This window comes from Halichoerus grypus, chromosome 8, assembly GCF_964656455.1.
Source record: "Halichoerus grypus chromosome 8, mHalGry1.hap1.1, whole genome shotgun sequence".
Taxonomy (NCBI): domain Eukaryota; kingdom Metazoa; phylum Chordata; class Mammalia; order Carnivora; family Phocidae; genus Halichoerus; species Halichoerus grypus.
This window is the reverse complement of record NC_135719.1, coordinates 64,419,752-64,437,376: the sequence shown is the minus strand read 5'-3', so window position 1 is coordinate 64,437,376 and position 17,625 is coordinate 64,419,752. Positions and strand designations below refer to the sequence as shown.

General features: G+C 37.1%; 1 non-coding gene across 1 annotated transcript; it reads right to left on the bottom strand.

Annotated features, from left to right (window-relative positions):
- Positions 1–17,012: 17,012 nt before the first annotated feature.
- On the bottom strand, positions 17,013–17,085 carry TRNAV-UAC (transfer RNA valine (anticodon UAC)). The gene has a single exon. It is a non-coding gene; the product is annotated as a tRNA-Val (tRNA).
- Between the last annotated feature and the right edge of the window lie 540 nt (positions 17,086–17,625).

Here is a 17,625-nt window from a genome sequence, read left to right as displayed (position 1 = left end):
CCTCTTCTCCTTCCGGTCTCCCTACTGCATACCAGCCACGTCACCCAGGACTCCCAGGCTGGCTTGGCTGCCAGGGACCTCTTCGTGCATTGTCCCCTCATTTGTCATTCAGAAATGTGTTGAGCACCTAATATAATCCAAGCATTTTAGCCAATCACTAGATATGTGGACCTGAATAAGAAGCAACTCATGCCATAGGGAGCTCAGAGTCATCTTCTTTTTTTTATTGTTATGTTAATCACCATACATTACCTCATTAGTTTTTGATGTGGTGTTCCATGATTCATTGTTTGTGCATAACACCCAGTGGGAGTCCAGAGTCTTCTATAGAGATAAACAAGTGTGCCAGGCTGTAAATCCTAGAATAAATGTAGCAGACATGCTATGGGACCACAAGAAAGGGGAACCAAAGTTTGCATATCCAAGAAACAGAGCCCAAGATTGGGCAGTAAAGAGCCCAGGTGGGTCTTTTCAAAAGAGATGACATTTCAGTCAGGGAAGAAATGGACCCAGGAGACAGCATGAGCAAAGGTCTGGAGTTCATAGTGTACAAGGCACACTGGGAAGGCAGAAGGCAGCCAGGGAGGTTAAAGCACCTTGCACCTGAGGCTGGAAGGAGGGGCAGAGTGGCCAGGAGGAAGCCTAACTGGAAGGTCTGAGTGTTTTGAAGGCCATATGAAGAAGTTTGGGCTCTCTAGATAGTGGTGCATCCCTGAACGCTTAACGCAGAAGAATGGTATTTTTTTAGAAAGAGCACTGTGATAGTAGGATGGAAAGTGAATAGTAGGAGGAGAAATCTGTTTAAGTGGTTAATTCAATAGGCAGGAATGATGAGAATCTCAAATAGGGAAGTGACAGTGATGAGAAGAGGGAGGAAGGGCTGTTTGGAAAGACAATTCAGAAAGTATTAACAGCAGGGGACAATCATGAAATGTGAGTGTTGAGAGGGATTGAAAGGCAAGGTAATGGAGGTTTCCAGCACTGGCAGTGGCTAGAATGGTTCATCCAGGGACTGAGACTAGGGCTTGGGGGAAATGCACACAGGAACAATGAGCTCAGATGGAGAGCTGTTGAGCTGCAGGTGCCTACAAGATGATCAGAAGGGTTGAGGTCCAAAGCTGAGGGGAGGGCCAAGGCTGTAGACATCAGTTAGAGAGTCACTGAGTACACTGGTGAGAGACGCATGAAGAGAACAGAGAAAATCAACCAGGGAAGGCCATTAAGTTTACTTTGGGCAGTGCCTTCTATTTCAAAATTACTTCTCTCTGTCTCTCCTATGAATTAAAACTTTAAGTCTTTCCGCTATGATCTCAACACACTCTTAAGAAGAAAGTGGATGTCCATGTTATTTTTAACTAAAGGGTAAATGCCAGATTGCTAGCTGGTTGAGGAGAACTTGCCTTTGAGGTCAAGTAAAAAATCCCATGGATAAGGGTGAATAAAGGTATAGAAAGAAGAAGAATATAATGTGCATATTACTTGAACTAACATCACCACCATGTGATTTTATAATACTCTTGGGAAGCAGCTGGAACTGATACTATTAATTGTATTACATAGATGAGTAATCTGAGATTCCATATTTCAAAGACAGTCTAAGCTATAGAATAATTTAATAACTGGTCTGAGGTTACATATGACAGAATTGGGATTTGAACTCTGTTTTCCTAAATCCTAGTCCTGTGGTTTTCTCCTTTATGCTAGTCTGCTTTTCAAAAACAATAGGTAGAGTGGGAGGAGCAAGATGGCAGAGGAGTAGGACACCTAAATTTCATCTGGTCCCAGGAATTCAGCTAGATAGGGATCAAACTATTCTGAACAGCTACGAACTCAACAGGAGATCAAAGAAAAGAATAACAGCAACTCTCTGAATAGAAAAGCAACCACTTTCTGGAAGGTCTCTTCTGATTCGTTTAGTGTATAATTTTCTGGGGTAGTTGTTACCCTGTTAGCATTTTGTTCTTTCATTCATCTATTATCCTCTGGACAAAATGACAAGATGGAAAAAATCACCTCAAAAAAAAAGAACAAGAGGCAGTACTGACTGCCAGGGACCTAATCAATACGGACATTAGTAAGATGTCGGAACTAGAGTTCAGAATGATGATTTTAAAGATACTAGCTGGGCTTGAAAAGAGCATGGAAGATATTAGAGAAACCCTTTCTGGAGAAATAAAAGAACTAAAATCTAACCAAGTCAAAATCAAAAAGGCTCTTAATGAGGTGCAATCAAAAATGTTGGTACCAACTGCTAGGATAAATGAGGCAGAAGGGAGAATCAGTGAGATAGAAGACCAAATGATGGAAAATAAAAAAGCTGAGAAAAAGAGAGATAAACAACTACTGGATCATGAGGGCAGAATTCGAGAGATAAGTGATACCATAAGAAGAAACAATAATAGAATAATTGGGATCCCAGAAGAAGAAGAAAGACAGAGAGGGGCAGAAGATATATTGGAGCAAATTATAGCAGAGAAATTCCTAATATGTGGAAGGAAACGGGCATCAAAATCCAGGAGGCACAGAGAACACCCCTCAAAATCAATAAAAATAGGTCAACACCCCGACGTCTAATAGTAAAACTTACGAGTCTCAGAGACAAAGAGAAAATCCTGAAAGCAGCTCGGGATAAGAGATCTATAACCTACAATGGTAGGAATATTAGATTGGCAGGAGACCTATCCACAGAGACCTGGCAGGCCAGAAAGGACTGGCATGATATATTCAGAGCACTAAATGAGAAAAATATGCAGCCAAGAATACTATATCCAGCTAGGCTGTCATTGAAAATAAAAGGAGAGATAAAAAGCTTCCAGGACAAACAAAAACTAAAGGAATTTGCAAACACGAAACCAGCCCTACAAGAAATATTGAAAGTGGTCCTCTAAGCAAAGAGAGAGCCTAAAAGTAACATAGACCAGAAAGGAACACAGGCAATATACAGTAACAGTCACCTTACAGGCAATACAATGGCACTAAATTCACATCTTTCAGTAGTTACCCTGAATGTAAATGGGCTAAATGCCCCAATCAAAAGACACAGGGTATCAGATTGGATAAAAAAACAAGACCCATTGATAGGCTGTCTGCAAGAGACTCATTTTAGACCCAAAGACACCTCCAGATTGAAAGTGAGGGGGTGGAAAACCATTTACTATGCTAATGGACACCAAAAGAAAGCTGGGGTGGCAATCCTTATATCAGACAAATTAGATTTTAAACCAAAGACTATAATAAGAGATGAGGAAGGACATTATATCATATTTAAAGGGTCTACCCAACAAGAAGATCTAACAATTATAAATATCTATGCCCCTAACGTGGGAGCAGCCAATTATATAAGCCAATTAATAACAAAAGCAAAGAAACATATCGACAACAATAGAGTAATAGTGGGGGACTTTAACACCTCCCTCACTGAAATGGACAGATCATCTAAGCAAAAGATCAACAAGGAAATAAAGACTTTAAATGACACACTGGACCAAATGGACTTCACAGATACATTCAGAACATTCTATCCCAAAGCAACAGAATACACATTCTTCTCTAGTGCCCATGGAACATTCTCCAGAATAGATCACATCCTAGGTCGCAAATCAGGTCTCAACCGGTACCAAAAGATTGGGATCATTCCCTGCCTATTTTCAGACCACAGTGCTTTGACACTAGAACTCAATCACAAGACAAAAGTCGGAAAGAACTCAAATACATGGAGGCTAAAGAGCATCCTACTAAAGAATGAATGGGTCAACCAGGAAATTAAAGAATTTAAAAAATTCATAGAAACAAATGAAAATGAAAACACAACTGTTCAAAATCTTTGGGATGCAGCAAAAGCAGTCCTAAGAAGAAAGTATATAACAATACAAGCCTTTCTCAAGAAAGAAGAAAGTTCTCAAATACACAACCTAACCCTACACCTAAAAGAGCTGGAGAAAGAACAGCAAATAAATCCTAAATCCAGCAGGAGAAGAGAAATAATAAAGATCAGAGCAGAAATCAATGAAATAGAAACCAAAAGAACAGTAGAACAGATCAATGAAACCAGGAGCTGGTTCTTTGAAAGAATTAACAAGATTGATAAACCCCTGGTCAGACTTATCAAAAAGAAAAGAGAAAGGACCCAAATAAATAAAAACATGAATGAAAGAGGAGAGATCACAACCAACACCAAAGAAATACAAACAACTATAAGAACATATTATGAGCAACTATATGCCAGCAAATTAGATAATCTGGAAGAAATGGATGCATTCCTAGAGATGTATCAACTACCAAAATTGAACCAGGAAGAAATAGAAAACCTGAACAGACCCACAACCACTAAGGAAATTGAAGAGTAATCAAAAATCTCCCAACAAACAAGAGCTCAGGGCCAGATGGCTTCCCAGGGGAATTCTACCAAACATTTAAAGAAGAATTAATACCTATTCTTCTGAAACTGTTCCAAAAAATAGAAATGGAAGGAAAACTTCCAAACTTGTTTTATGAGGCCACCATTACCTTGATCCCAAAAGCAGACAAAGACCCCACCAAAATTACAGACCAATATCCTTGATGAACATGGATGCAAAAATTCTCACCAAAATACTAGCCAATAGGATCCAACAGTACATTAAAAGAATTATTCACCACAACCAAGTAGGATTTATCCCTGGGCTGCAAGGTTGGTTCAACATCCACAAATCAATCAATGTGATACAATACACTTATAAAAGAAAGAACAAGAATCATATGATCCTCTCAATAGATGCAGAAAAAGTATTTGACAAAGTACAGCATCCTTTCTTGATCAAAACTCTTCAGAGTATAGGCATAGAGGGTACATACCTCAATATCATAAAAGCCATCTATGAAAAACCCACAGCGAATATCATTCTCAATGGGGAAAAACTGAGAGCTTTCCCCCTAAGGTCAGGAACGCGGCAGGGATGTCCACTATCACCACTGCTATTCAACATAGTATTGGAAGTCCTAGCCACAGCAATCAGACAACAAAAAGAAATCAAAGGCATCCAAATCGGCAAAGAAGAAGTCAAACTCTCACTCTTTGCAGATGATATGATACTTTATGTGAAAAACCCAAAAGACTCCACCCCAAAACTGCTAGAACTCATACAGAAATTCAGTAAAGTGGCAGGATATAAAATCAATGCACAGAAATCAGTGGCATTCCTATACACCAGCAACAAGACAGAAGAAAGAGAAATTAAGGAGTCAATCCCATTTACAATTGCACCCAAAACCATAAGATACCTAGGAATAAATCTAACCAAAGAGGCAAAGAATCTGTACTCAGAATTCTAACTATAAAATACTCATGAAATAAATTGAGGAAGACACAAAGAAATGGAAAAACATTCCATGCTCATGGATTGGAAGAACAAATATTGTGAAGATGCCAATGCTACCTAGAACAATCTACACATTTAATGCGATCCCTATCAAAATACCATCCACTTTTTTCAAAGAAATGGAACAAATAATCCTAAAATTTGTATGGAACAAGAAAAGACCCCGAATAGCCAGAGGAATGTTGAAAAAGAAAAGCAAAGCCGGTGGCATCACAATTCCGGACTTCCAGCTCTATTACAAAGCTGTCATCATCAAGACAGTATGGTACTGGCACAAAAACAGACACATAGATCAGTGGAACAGAATAGAGAGCCCAGAAATGGACCCTCAACTCTATGGTCAACTAATCTTCGACAAAGCAGGAAAGAATGTCCAATGGAAAAAAGACAGTCTCTTCAACAAATGGTGTTGGGAAAATTGGACAGCCACATGCAGAAGAATGAAACTGGACCATTTCCTTATACCACACACAAAAATAGACTCAAAATGGTTGAAAGACCTAAATGTGAGATAGGAGTCCATCAAAATCCTGAAGGAGAACACAGGCAGCAACCTCTTTGACCTCAGCTGCAGCAACTTCTTCCTAGAAACATCCCCAAAGGTAAGGGAAGCAAGGGCAAAAATGAACCATTGGGACTTCATCAAGATAAAAAGCTTCTGCACAGCAAAGGAAACAGTCAACAAAACCAAAAGACAACCGACAGAATGGGAGAAGATATTTGCAAATGACATATCAGATAAAGGGCTAGTATCCAAAATCTATAAAAAACTCATCAAACTCAACACCAAAAGAACAAAGAATCCAATTAAGAAATGGGCAGAAGACATGAACAGACATTTTTCCAAAGAAGACATCCAAATGGCCCACAGACACATGAAAAAGTGCTCAACATCACTCGGCATCAGGGAAATCCAAATCAAAACCTCAATGAGATACCACCTCACACCAGTCAGAATGGCTAAAATTAACAAGTCAGGAAACGACAGATGTTGATGGGGATGTGGAGAAAGGGGAACCCTCCTACACTGTTGGTGGGAATGCAAGCTGGTGCAGCCACTCTGGAAAACAGTATGGAGGTTCCTAAAAAAGTTGAAAATAGAGCTACCCTACAACCCAGCAATTGCGCTACTGGGTATTTACCCCAAAGATACAAATGTAAGGATCTGAAGGGGTATGTGCACCCTGATGTTTATAGCAGCAATGTCCACAATAGCCAAACTATGGAAAGAGTCAAGATGTCCATTGACAGATGAATGGATAAACAAGATGTGGTATGTATATACAATGGAATATTATGCAGCCATCAAAAGGAATGAAATCTTGCCATTTGCAACGATGTGGATGGAACTGGAGGCTATTATGCTGAGCGAACTAAGTCAATCAGAGAAAGACATGTATCATATGATCTCACTGATATGAGGAATTCTTAATCTCAGGAAACAAACAGATTTGCTGGAGTGGTGGGGGGTGGGAGGGATGGGGTGGCTGGGTGATAGACATTTGGGAGGGTATGTGCTATGGTGAGTGCTGTGAATTGTGTAAGACTGATGAATCACAGACCTGTACCGCTGAAATAAATAATACATTATATGTTAAAAAAAAAAAGAAGATAGCAGGAAGGGAAAAATGAAGGGGTGGAAATCGGAGGGGGAGACGAACCATGAGAGACTATGGACTCTGAGAAACAAACTGAGGGTTCTAGAGGGGAGGGGGATGGGGGGATGGGTTAGCCTGGTGATGGGTATTAAAGAGGGCACATACTGAATGGAGCACTGGGTGTTATACGCAAACAATCACGGAACACTCCATCAAAAACTAATGATGTAATGTATGGTGATTAACATAACATAATAATAATAATAAAAAAACAATAAGTAGAAAGGCCAGTGTTCTTGAATGCTGTTGGGAATTAGGAAGCACCTTTCTTTCTTATTTTGGAGGAAGAGGGAGGTCAGTGGAAAGTTTGTAATGGCAAAAATGCCCAAGAAACCACATTTTGGGGATATTCATCGAGATTTTCTTTCTCATAGAATTTCAAAGGTGGATACTTATTTGCCCAAAGGCACGCATTGCTATTGTTGGGTTGTGACACCAATGGGCTCCTTAGGTCACAATACCCAAATGCCCACTCTATAGCTTTCTTTCCAAGATCTGCTCTGCCTTTCAATTCTCAAATGCACTGCAATGTATCTATGCATATTTTCAACCAAAATCATTCAAATATCAATGCTAAAACAAAAACTAGTACTTTTAGAGTTATGTGTGTTGTAAATATTCCATGGTTTTCAATCCCAGGGTAAGGAGACTAATCTTAGTTTTTCATTCTAATGCATTATTATTTACCCAACTTGATTTGAAAAAGAGAAAGAGAAAGACCTTGACCTTTTAAAGTTTTTTAAAAGTGTATTTTATAGTCTGCATAATAAGGAAGTGGTTGTTTCAGCTATATTTTGTCCTGTAATCGATGTTAGAGATAGCTTCACCAGAGACTTGCAATGGGATTTTTATTTGATTTACATTTTTACATTTACAATGCAATTTTCTCTGGCATGTTATTTTTCTTGTAAGTTGCACTAAAACATGATGTAAAATAAGTAGATTACATTGCGCCAGGACAGAAAAAAACATTAAAAATGAACTATAATCCAAATAATTAAAAAATTCTTAAAGACTGTATCAATATACACATTTGATTACATTTAGAAACTGGCAAAGTTAAAAAGATGTAAAATACTAATAATTCTGAAATGGCTTTATAAACTAGCAAGACATAATAGTAGAAAATGTACTTTGAAAATGTACATCAGTTTTACCATAACTTCACTGGCATTTATACACTCAACAGATATTTATTAAACACTTAGTAAGTTACAATCACTGAGCTGAGTGCTCAGAATAAAAGCAATCAATCACACAGAAAATAGTTTTATCCCTCATGAAACTTTTATAACCTAGTAGGTGGGGAGTATGTGCATAGGGGGGTTTATGTATGTGTGTATTCAGGTACATATGTCTATACATGCTTATACTTACACACATAAATACGTATATACATGTCACATAATTACACATACATTCTACCAATTTTCTAATTTAATGGGGAGATACCATTATTATAATTTTAGCTGACATTTGATTTCTAGTGAGCTTGAATATTCTTTCATGATTTTTGCCAGTTATGTTTCCTCTTTAAAAATTGGCTATTCATATGTGTTACTTACTTTTGGCTTAGTGCTTTTCTTATCTAATTTGAATGATATATTTATATAATCATGTCATATTTACTGAAAAATTTTCTCAGCTTCTTATACATCTATATGAAGCTGCTATCTAGATGAACATAGAGAAGTTAATATATAACCAGCCCTATCAATCTTTTCCTTTCTGATCTATGTTCTTATTTCTAAACTTAAAAAGTTCTCACCCACCAATCCTACTTTGGCTTCTCCTACCAACCTGAATCCAATAGGGAAGAAGTAAAGATACCACGTTTTAAGACACTGCCTCTATGTAAACTGATTTATATGCCACTTAATATGTATAATTTCATAGACAATAAAAATAGGATAATAACGTACCTACTATTTTATAAACTGGATTTTTTTTACCTTTCTTAAAATAATACTTTCCCATGTCAATAACTACATAGCTAATTATGTTGTTGAATATATATAACACCCTTCAATTAATATAAATGTATTTATATATTTCTTTCAAATTAAAGTTAAGGTTAAGATGGACATTTTTACAAATGTCTTTTCTCTTTTTCTCAGATTCTTTTCTTAAAATATATTTTTATAAATAGAATTTTGGGGTCAAAAATTTTTTTGGATTTTTTTATACGTGTTGCCAAAATGCTCCCCAAAAAAGTCATGGACCTGGTAAGAGGTAAAGATTTAAAGACAGAGAGAACTGTGAGAATATGAGGTCATGGACTCTAAGATGGAGCAAGTTGGCAGGTGGTGGCTGAAGCTGAGTCAGGTGACAGTCATAGATTTCAAGAGACCCAGGCAAAGCAGTGAATGGGCCAGCTAGATGTATGTTGAATTCACCCAAGAGGATTCAATCATTTACTCATTTATGTAAATATAGAAGGACTCACCATGAAGTAGGACTATTTTAAGGGAATAATACAGACAAAAGTTACTGTCTCCGTGGAGCTTATCTTTTTATTCTAATGGGAGAAACAGACAATAAGCAAATAAATAAGATAAAAGATTTATCATATCAGATGGAAGAAGAGCTTTGAAAAAAATAAAGCACAGAAAAGAGATAGGGAATGCTAAATTGGGAGGCTTATAATTTAAAAATGGATGTCAGAGAAGGCGTCACTGAAAAGATGGAAAGTAACTGAAAGCCAAGTAGAAATCTGTGTGGAAGGTGATTCAGGAAAAGAGAACAATATCAGCAAAGGCCCTGAGGCAGTTCATCTGGTGAACTGGAAAAGTAGCAAGAAAACTAAAGAGAGTTTGGTACCAATGAAGGAGGGTGAGACACTTGGAGGATGAGAAAGAATAATAATGAGAGTGGGTGAGGCCAGAAGGAGTGAGCCTCAAAGGAGGATATTTTACATAAAATGGGAAAGCAGTGGTCTGAAAGCAGCCAGGACAAAGTGAAAGACTGTTATGATGCCCTCTCCACCCTGAAGTTCACAGGGTGTGCAAAAGAGCTAAAAATACAGTGGCATCTTCAGAGGAAAACCAGATTTCATTTAGGGCTGAAAGAAAAAAGAGTCTTCTGTGACAACATTGAGAGTGAAGGGGAGTTTCTGAAAAAAAAAAAGAAAGAAAAGGAAAGGTCATTACTGATGTCACTGAGTGCCTATGCTAGCTTGTTTGCTGGTGGTGGGGAAAATGGAGTGCAGGAGGGTTAAGAACAATGAGGGAATGATAGTTTGAAAGTCATCATGGGATTGTGGGAGAAGGGAAATGAAGAATGAAGAGGAACTCGTCAGTGAGTTAGCCCGTTAAGTAGGATAAAAACCTACCTCAGTGGTTTCTGAGAAAAAAAGCCAAGAGGAAAATTTTAAACAGCATTTTTTGAAAGAGTGATCAGCTGTGGCAAATGAGATTGAGAGGTTGAGTAATTCAAGTATTGAGAATTGTCCATTGGACTTGGCAGGATGTAAGTTGCTAGTAGTCTTGACAGAATTGTTTTAGCAGTATGTTGGGATTGAAAGTCTGAGGAGGTAAGAGGAGGTAAGGACAAGTTGACAGCGAGTTAGAACAAGTTCCTTGGGGTGTTCGGCTTTAATAGAGGGCATTTCTAATGATCAGGGGGAGATGGAGAAAGATAATCCAGGGAATATTAGGAATATCTTTTAAGATTGGAGATCTTGGGGTTTGAGAGAACCCAATAAAAGTGACCCCTTCATTTCTTCCCAACTTCTAAATCTATGAGAGATAGGAAATGGGCAAAGATCAAAATATTACTTCATTACTGACAAAACGGTTGGACTAGGTGGATTTAAGTCAATTAGCCAAGTATGATTGATAATATTTTACAGAGAATTAAACAGACTTACCTGCCCAGTTCCTGACAGCACTGAACACTTGTAGACCTTGACTCCTGGGTAACTTATAACTTTATAGAAAGGAATAAAATGTGGGCTTTCTTTAGACAGGTGGAGCCCAAGGAGGAAAGAGAGAGGAAGAAGTAACTGAGCCCAGCTCCTCTATTCACCAATCAGACCCATTCTCTTCCTTCCCTGGAAGATGAATGACATTTTCTCCCTAACCAGAGATATTCCACCATGTCTGCTTGTTGATAGAAATGACCCAGTAGAAAGGGGCAAACTGATTATTCAGGAGAGAAGAGGAAGACCAGACTTCTTGAGTGGGTTACAGGAGATAAGATCCAGTACACAAGCATTTGATGGGAATGAGTAAGTTTATCCCATTTACTGGGAGAGAAGGCAGATGATACATTGGTGTTGGAAGATACATTTTTCTCTTCTGATTGTTCTTATTCCTCAGTGAAATAAAGAGTGAGATCATCAGTTATGAGTGAGAAGGGGAGAATAAGACTGAAGAGACAGAAGGTGAGAAATAATCTTCTCAAAGAGTGGGAAAGGAAGTTGACTAGAGACAGGAAGAAGATTGGCTGAACAGTGCAGATCTGCTTCAGCTTTATAAATTCAGGTTGTAAATTTCAGGTTGTAAATTTAGAGTGACTTTATGCAACATGGTGATAGATTTTTTTCCTCTGGCCATACTCTGTTCAGATGAGGAAAAGTGGACATAGAAAGTTTCATTTAACCAGAGCTATGGTTTTGCCAGGTGCATCATATAGAGAAAGGGAAAGCGTGATTAGGTTTTATGCAAGGGAGTGATGGAGCATGGAAGTTGGTCTAGTTAAAGAGGATAGAAATAAGAAAAGAAGTACGATATAAAGGAAAGAGAGGTATGGGCAATGAACTAAAGTTCCCAATGGGGTCAAAGAAATGTGATTAGTGCACCAGGATTAAATATGTCGGAAATTCTCCTTTTTGATAGAGTCTTTGCCTGGCTTTGGGATCAAGATAATGCTGCCTCATAGAATGAGTCTGGAAGTTTTCCTTCTGTTTCTATTTTTTGAAACAGCTTCAGGAGAATAAGTATTATTTCTTCTTTGAATGTTTGGTAGAATTCCTCAGGGAATCCATCAGGCCCTGGACTCTTGTTTTTTGGGAGGTTTTTGATCACTGCTTCAATGTCATTACTGGTTATTGGTCTATTCAAGTGGTCAATTTCTTCCTGTTTCAGTCTTGGTAGTTTATAGATTTCCAGGAATGCATACATTTCTTCCAGGTTGCTTAATTTATTAGCATATAGTTGTTGATAATAATTTCTGATAATTCTTTCTATTTCCTTGGTGTTAGTCATGATCTCTCCCCTTTCATTCATAATTTTATTAAATTGCACAGCTGTATACAGAAGAATGAAACTCGACTATTCTCTTACACCATACACAAAGATGAACTCAAAATGGATGAAAGACCTCAATGTGAGACAGGAATCCATCAAAATCCTAGAGGAGAACATAGGCAGTAACCTCTTTGACATCGGCCACAGCAACTTCTTTCAAGACACATCTCCAAAGCCAAGGAAAACAAAAGTGAAAATGAGCTTTTGGGACTTCATCAAGATAAAAACTTCTGCACAGCAAAGGAAACAGTCAACAAAACAAAGAGGCAACCCATGGAATGGGAGAAGATATTTGCAAATGACACTACAGATAAAGGGTTGATATCCAAGACCTATAAAGAACTTCTCAAACTCAACACCCAAAAAACAAATAATTAAGTCAAAAAATGGGCAGAAGACATGAACAGACACTTCTCCAAAGAAGACATACAAATGGCTAACAGACACATGAAAAAGTGTTCATCATCACTAGCAATCAGGGAAATTGAAATCAAAACCACATTGAGATACCACCTTACACCAGTTAGAATGGCAAAAATTGACAAGGCAAGAAACAACAAATGTTGGAGAGGTTGTGGAGAAAGGGGAACCCTCTTACACTGTTGGTGAGAATGCAAGTTGGTACAGCTAATTTGGAAAATAGTGTGAAGGTTCCTAAAAAGTTAAAAATAGAGCTACCCTATGACCCAGCAATTGCACTACTAGGTATTTACCCCAAAGACACAGATATAGTAAAAAGAAAGGCCACATGCACCCTAATGTTCATAGCAGCAATGTCCACAATAGCCAAACTATGGAAAGAGCTGAGATGCACTTCAATAGATGAATAGATAAAGAAGATGTGGTCCATATATACAATGGAATATTACTCAGCCATCAGAAAGGATGAATACCCAACTTTTACATCAACATGCATGGGACTGGAGATTATGCTAAGTAAAATAAGTCAAGCAGAGAAAGTAAATCGTCATATGGTTTCCTTATTTGTGGAACATAAGGAAAAGGAAGGGAAAAATAAAGAGGGGGGGAATCGGAGGGGGAGATGAACCATGAGAGACTATGGACTCTGAGAAACTGAGGGTTTTAGAGGGGAGGGGGGTGGGGAGATGGGTTAGCCTGATGATGGGTATTAAGGAGGGCACATATTGCATGGGGCACTGGTTGTTATATGCAAACAATGAATCATGGAACATTACATCAAAAACTACTGATGTACTATATGGTGACTAACATAACATAATTAAAAAAATAAAATAAAACTCAAACATATAAAAAAATAAAAACAAATACGTCGGAAAGCTTGGAGTGATTGTTAAAGAATTAAATGATTGAAATTAAGATTTGGAGGTGTTAAAAGTAATGATGAGGTCTAGAGTTTAGCTATAAGAGCAAGTAGCCGAGGGGGATTGGTGGAAGGTATCATTTCAAGTAAAGTGGTCAGTTGTTGAATGGATCATCTGCCTAATTGTTGAAGTCACCAAGAATGATGACAGCAATAGTGACAGAGATAGACTGTAAGCCAAGTCCTAAAATCTTCAGTGAGCTGTATGACTGAAAGATCATGGAACGAGATTGTAAGAAGGAAGAGAAGGTAGTTTTGTCTCATGGCACATGATTCAAAACATTTGGGGTTTGAGAGAGATTGAAAAGAAAACATCTGAGAAAACAATAAGAATAAGAAGGGTACCAATCATGATTTCTCAGGTCCCTATATAGTATGGGCACTGTGAAGTAAAAGTAGGTACAGCTTGAGAGGGCTTCAAGGGAAATAATTGGAATCTACTGTCCTTGACCTTTTTTAAGACCATAAGATAAAAGGCAGAATCAGGTTTTAGACAGATCATTAAATGTGAGTGTTCGGTGGAGACACTCAGGATGTGGAAGATTATGCCAGAGACAGAACATAAATGGCAGAGAGCAGAGTGGAAGGATTTAGATCTTTGAGAGATGCAGATCCTTATATACAGAGGTATTTCTGTGTGTTCTTTGATGACCTAGGTTCTTGGACTTCTGGAGGAGATTGAATGAAGCACACTGGCACTAGTCCCAATGGTTTCTTAGGGAAATGTGGGTCAGCTATTCCATTTACAACTTTTTTCTTGGTTATGATAGAAGAGAAGTGGGCAGTGTCTGCTGATGAGAGTGGTGGTCTACCATGGGCCCATACAAATCTGGAAAATTCCTTAACTCCAGCTGAGGGCAGTATTACAGTATGTTGAGCTACCCACTTTGTTCATTTCTTTCCAGAATTTTCTTTGATATCCTGGTATGTTTATTCTATTGCATGTAATGTAATATTATATTGCAAAATTTCCCCAAAATCCATCTGTTTTTTTTATGTTAATTCTTAAGATTGATTTGGAGCTTAGTAGAAAAATATCAGAATCCTCCTCTTCCTTCCACCAAAAATTAATTCTCTCCCTCTTCTGAATTTCTTAAAACCCTTTACTTGAATCTCTCTTGTAACATATTATCGTAATTATTTTTATGAATGTCTCATATATCTGATTATAGAATGTTCTATTATACTATAGTGCCCAACACTGAACCTTGCATATATTGGGTCTTAAATAAATATATGTGGGTACCTGAATTTAAAAAAACAATGAATAAGGGCACCTGGGTGCCTAAGTTGGTTAAGTGTCCAACTCTGGATTTTGGCTCAGGTCATGACCTCAGGGTCCTGGTTGAGCCCCACGTGGGTTCTGCACTCAGTGGGCAGTCTGCTTGAGATCCTCTCCCTCTCCCTCTGTCCCTTCCCCAGCTCACACATGCATGCATGCTCTCTCTCTCTAATAAACACATAAATCTTAAAAAAAAAAAAAAAAAGAGGAATGAACAAGCTGGGAATCAGAAAGCCTGCATTAAAGAATCATTCTGCCTCTCACTATGTATGTAACCTTGAGCAAGTTATTTAACGTCTCAAATTTGCATCTGTAGGGTGGGAATAATAATGGTCCTATCTACCTACAGGCTCCCTAAGACGCAAGAAGTGTGAGAACTAGATGCAGTATTTGAAAATGCTTTGAGAATTGATTCTAAACAAGCTATTTCAAAACTGACATTTAAAAATATATTATCATTCATTACAAGACAATTTGATAATTTGCAAGAAGCAAAAATTATATGTTTGATTATTTTTTGGCTCAGACAATAATTACGCTCTCTCATTCTGCTACTGTTAGCATAGAAGTACTGCTGAAGGAAGCAGCTATGAACGGACTGTAGCTTTCACCTCCAAACTCAACAAAAATTTTCTATGGCTTTATACCATACCTGAAATCCCAACACTTACTAATTTATTCCCTGGAGTTAAACATTGTCTTTATTCTTTGAATTCTGTTTTGAAGAAAACAGAGGAATAACACAGTACATGTGGCTTAGATTTGAATCCCAGTTTTGTGATTTAGTGGCTCTATGACTTTCACAGACTTTCCTAACTTGTAAAATAGATATAATGATAATATCTTCCTCCTAAAATCATTATAAGGACAAAATAAGCTTATGTATAAGATATGTTTGCAAGCATTTCAATATGGTATCTGGCCAATGCCAATTTGTCAATAAATTTTAGGTATTTTTTAAGTTACAAAATCTCTAATAACATAGAGATGATGATAGATGAAATAAAAAAACAAAGATGTAATATAGAGAATCAACAAATCCGAAGATTTGTCTTGGAAAAAGGTTAATAAAATAACCAAACCTGTGGGGAAATTGATCAAGAAAAAATAGAGGAAGAATACACAATAAATGCTAGAAATTAAAGAGGGATATAACTGAAGATACAGCATAGATTAAAATTTAATAAGAGAATATTGTTAATACTTAATGCCAATAAATTTGAAAACTTAGACAAAATAGATACATTTCTAGAGAAGAATTATAAATTATCAAACTTTCTACCAAAAAGAAACAGAAAGTTAGAATATTCCTTTAACTATTAAAGAAATTGAATCAGTAATTTCAAATCTTCTCATAACAGGTCCAGATAATTTTATAAATGAGTTATACCACAGTTTCAGGGAATAGGTAATGCCTGTCTTATTCAACCTGGAGAATAAAGAGGTAATACTCCCCCAACTCATTTTGCAAGATAACTATAACTTTGACATCAGAACCAACAAGAGGAAGATGAGAAAATAAAATTGCAGAATAATCTCATTAATAAACATAGAATCAGTAATCTTATCTGAACTAAAAAGTAGGAAACCAAGTCCATCAAAACAGAAAAATGTGTACAAAATATATGTTTTTGCACAGGTAAAGGATTGGAACATTATGTCTATTGATATAATTTAAAAAATTAACATATTTAAAGAAGAAAAATCATATGCTCATCTTAATAAATGCAGATAAAGCAGTGGATAAAATTTGACAACCTTAGCAAAACAGGAATTTAAGGTTGCTTCCTTAACTTGATACAGTGTGTCTAATACAAACATATGGTAAGCATTGTGGTAATGCTAAAAATTAAAAATGTTTCATGTAAATTCAGGAATAAAGTAAAGGTACCTACTATTACTACTTTTATTTCTTTTTTCTTTTTTTAATTTTGTTTTTTAAATTATTTTTTTATTGTTTATATATATAAAAACATATATATATAATTTTTTAATTTTATTATGTTATGTTAGTCACCATACATTACATCATTAGTTTTTTGTTTTTTAATTTTATTATGTTATGTTAATCACTATACATTACATCATTAGTTTTTGATGTAGTGTTCCATGATTCATTGTTAGTGGTTCCACTGGAGATCAAACCCAGGACCTTCTGCATGTAAAGCAGATGTGATAACCACTACACTATGGAACCACTACTTTTAATCAAGAATGTACTAGAGATCTAGCTGGAATGGTAGGCAAGAGAAAAGAAGATGTAATTGCATAGAAAGGAAGTGTATTAGTCTGCTCAGGTGGCTATAACAAAATATTTGTGTGCCCTAGAGAAATTTTCATGTGTGTGCACCGGGAGTCAGGTAAGAGAATGTTCACAGAAGCACTGCTCATGTCAGCAAAGAAACCAACCAGAGCACGATGTTCATAAATGGTAGAATGGGAAGTATATTGGGAGGAAGTCATAACATAAAATGCTCTACTTGTTCAACCACATTCATAATATATGCTCCACAGATTGGCATGAATGAAATTCAAAATATTATTTTCTTTGAAGATTTTATTTATGTATTTGAAAGAGAGAGCACGAGCTAGAGAGCAGAAGCAGAAGGAGCAGGAGAGGGAAAGGGAGAAGCAGGCTTTCCGCTGAGCAAGGAGCCTGATGAGGAGCTCGAGCCCAGGACCCCGGGATCATGACCTGAGCCAAAGTCAGCCGCTTAACCAACTGAGCCACCCAGGT